This window comes from Solanum stenotomum, chromosome 6 (assembly GCF_019186545.1).
Source record: "Solanum stenotomum isolate F172 chromosome 6, ASM1918654v1, whole genome shotgun sequence".
Classification (NCBI taxonomy): domain Eukaryota; kingdom Viridiplantae; phylum Streptophyta; class Magnoliopsida; order Solanales; family Solanaceae; genus Solanum; species Solanum stenotomum.
The window spans coordinates 31,871,725-31,875,561 of NC_064287.1; the positions used below are offsets into that span (position 1 = coordinate 31,871,725).

At 41.5% G+C, this 3,837-nt stretch overlaps 1 pseudogene; it reads left to right on the forward strand.

Moving 5' to 3' along the window:
- The first annotated feature begins 551 nt into the window (after nt 1-551).
- LOC125868662 (uncharacterized) lies at nt 552-2,235 on the forward strand (annotated as a pseudogene).
- Nucleotides 2,236-3,837: the final 1,602 nt, after the last annotated feature.

Below are 3,837 nucleotides of genomic sequence, written 5' to 3' on the forward strand. Positions count from 1 at the left end.
AGGACTCAATTGTTTTGTGTTCTTAGTTTTGTTTTATTAGGGTGTTGCGGGGTCTGTCCCAACATCCATCTCAGTATTTAGAGGCTTCATAGACAGTCAGTCAGTTAGTATTGAGTCTCTCATCCATATGTATATATGTAAATGTTCTATTTTGAGACTCGAGGTGCCTTTTGGCCAGATTTGTATCAGTTAAGTTATCTTATGACTTTGCATTGCATGAAGTATTCTGTTGAGTTAGGTTTCCGCTGAGTTAAGAAAGCCAGGCCAAGGGTTCGCTTGGGGCCAGCAATGGTCTCCGAGTGCTGGTCCTGCCCAGGGTGTAGGCTCGGGGCGTGACAAACTTGGTATCAGAGCAAGTTCCAGAGTCCTAGGTAGTCTATGAAGCCGTGTCTGTAGAGTCCTAGTTATCGGTGTGAAGCGCGCCACATCTATAATTGGGAGGCTACAACATTTAGGAAGATTTCTCATTTCTTTCATACTCATCTCGTGCGTTAGAGTTTATCTCTAAAAAGTTTCTTTCTAATTCGTGCTTTTGCGTGTTTCAGAGGATCATGCTTCCACGAAGAGCAGTCAGAGTTCGTCCAGCTATGAAGAGTGTTGAGGAGAACAAGAGTTACCAAGTGCCCAAGAAGTGCAAACCCAAGAAGAGATAAAATATGTTGATTTTCGTGAAGCTATCCCAATGTTAAGTCAAGTTGCGACCTATCACGTTGGGCAGAAAGACAATTGACGTGAAGTGGTTGATACTTCAAGGATCCGTGAACTCTTTAGGATGAACCCACCAAGCTTCACAGGTTCAAATGTCACTGAGAATCCGGAGAACTTCATTGAGGAGTTTAAAATGGTATTTGATGTGATGCATGTTGCTGAGTCGGAGAGGGTGGAACTAGCTACATACCAATTGAAAGGTGTTGCTAGAATCTAGTTTGACCAATGGAAAAAGAATAGGGCTGAGGATGCACCAACAGTGAGTTGGGTTGTGTTTGAGAGTGCTCTCATGGGGCGTTTCTTTCCTCGTGAGTTGCGAGAGGCAGAGATAAAAGAGTTTCTCACCCTTAATCCAGAGTCTATGAGTGTTCATGAGTACAGTCTGAGGTTCACACAACTTTCCCGCTATGCTCCGGAGATGGTTGCTGACATGAGGAGTAGGATGAGTTTATATGTTGCTGGGTTGTCTTGTCAGTCAAGCAAGGAAGGCAAGACAGCTATGCTGATAGGGGATATTGACCTAGAAAGATTTATGATCCATTTACAACAAGTTGAGGAGGATAAGCTGAAGGATAGAGAAGAGTTTACGGATAAGAGGGCTAAGATAGTAGGGGATGAGTTCAGGCAGCAAAAGAATGATGCTAAGCAGTCATCCCTTCCACAGAAACAGAAGGGACATGCTTCACTATCTGCTAGTGCCCTTGTACTTGCGAACAAAGATGGGTACAAAAGAAATTCCTATAATTTCAGTTCTAGACCTGCCTATCCTCAAGGAAGTATGGTACCAAAGGGTAGTAAGGCTCCTGCATGTGCTAGGTGTGGTAGAACCCACCCAGGTAAGTGTCGTGATGGCAGAGAGGTTGTTTTAAGTGTGGGCAAGAGGGTCACTTCATGAAGGAGTGCCCTAAGAACAGGCAAGGTAGTGGAAATCTGGGCAAGATGGCCCAATCTTCATCAGTTGTCCCACCAGACAGGATGGTACCTAAAGGAGCTACTTCTAGTACTGGCAGAGGAGCAAACCGCCTCTATGCAATCAACAGTCGCCAAGAGCAAGAAGATTCACCAGATGTTGTCACTGGTATGATTCGAGTCTTTGACTTTGCTGTTTATGCTTTGCTAGACCCAGAGTGAGTTTATCTTTTGAATTCCTTATGTTGCTATGAACTTTGATGTTATACCTGAGCAATCAAGTGAGCCATTCATAGAGTGGAGTAGTAGTTCAACAGTGCCTAAGGGTCATTTCTTTTCGTACCTCAAGGCGAGGAAGTTAGTTTCGAAGGGTTGTATCTATTACTTAGTCCGAGTTAATGACTCTAGTGTTGAGATACCTCATTTTAAGTCAGTTTCTATAGTAAGAGAGTTTCCAGAAGTTTTTCCTGATGATCTACCCGAAATTCCTCCTGAGAGAGAAATAGATTTCGGCATAGACATCATTCCAGATATTTGTCCTATCTCTTTTTCGCCTTATAGAATGGCTCCAACAGAGTTGAAAAGTTGAAAGATCAGTTAAAGGGATCTGTTAGATAAGGGTTTTATTTGACCAAGTTGACTCGGAAGAGCAACAAATTTTCAATGGTCTAAAGCTTGTGAGGAAGACTTTCAAGAATGGAAAGAGAAGTTGACTACCGCCCAGTTATGATATTTGGTTCTTGAGTACATACTGAGTATCTAAATATAAGATGAATTTGAGAATAATAGTCGAGCTTAGGCGAATCGGGGTCTAATGTGATGAGCTAGAGTTGGCTGTTGTAGTTTTTGCTTCGAAGATATGGCGTTATTGTTGTATGAAATTCATGTGGGTGTGTTCACTTAAGATGAGCTTAATCTCAGCCAGAGAGAGAGTGGTTAAGGTACTCAAGGATGATGACATGAGTTTTCTTTATCACCTTGGTAAGGTTATTATTGTTACTGATTCTTTAAGCAAAGTTGTCTATAGGTAGCACCGCCCATATTGGAGAACGAAAGAGAGAGTTAGCAAAAGATGTGCACAGACTTGCACGCTTGGGAGTCAGACTTGTAGATTCCGCAGAAGGAGGAATAGAAGTGATAGATCCAGAGTTAGTTCATCAAGCTATAAAGAAGGCGACAGTGATTCAAGAGAGGTTGAAAATGGCACAGAGTTGTCAAGAATCCTACATTGATGTTAGGAGAAAGGCGTTAGAGTTTGAAGTAGAGGGTTGGATATATTTGAAAGTTTCAACCATGAAAGGAGTCATGAGGAGATTCCTGTTTAGATTTTAGACCGCCAAGTTCGCAAGTTGAGAACGAATTTGTTGAAGAAGAGATATCCACATCTCTTTGAATCCAGAGGAAATGCAGATTAAGGTACTAATTTCCTTCTTAGTGCTCTTTTAATTATAGTGAGCATGTAGTTGTTGTTGGTGTTTGCATGGTTGCTTGTTGGGTGTTTGAGTTTGATTTACACCCTTAGCCTAGTAAGAGTCATCTCATTCGAGGACGAATGTTCCCAAGGGGGAGATATTGTAACATCCGACATTTTGAAATAATTGAAGAGGCTTAGAATTTGAAATTTTCATTTTTGGAAAGAATCTTAAAGTTTTGGAAATTTGGCTAAGTATGGAAATCAGTGAATTTTTGGCCAACTTTGAGCAGTGGTAACTCCTAGGTCAAGATGAGTTAGGAGTATTTCCAGTTATGGTTGCGAAGCTTATGGAATGATCTTTCCAACGCCACCGAGTTTGCTCAATTCCGAGTTTGTAGGAGTGAGTTATGCCCTTTGGAAGTTGGGCAGTTGGCAAGGGAATCTGTCCGGAAATTTTAAGGGCATTTTGGTCTTTTCCCTAGCCTTTTGTTTTGGTTATATAAATGTGTTAGGCTGATTTTTTTGATCAGTTTTACCATTTTAAAAGAGTGAGAGTGAGGGTTTTGAGTGAAGAAGAGAAGAAGAAGAGAAGAAGAGGAGAAAGAGAAGATCAAGCAAGAAGATCGTCATGGTATCGTCGGGGGTGATCCCTATTAAAGTATGTGAGCGTTTAGTGTTGGGTGATCCTTTCCCCCACAGGCCAAACTCGTTTTATTTTCGAGAAAAGATTGATTGTGTTTGTTGAAGTTGTTGGTTGTATTTGTTTAAGTTTGTGGTTGTGTTGGTTGAAGTTTGTGGTTGTGTTG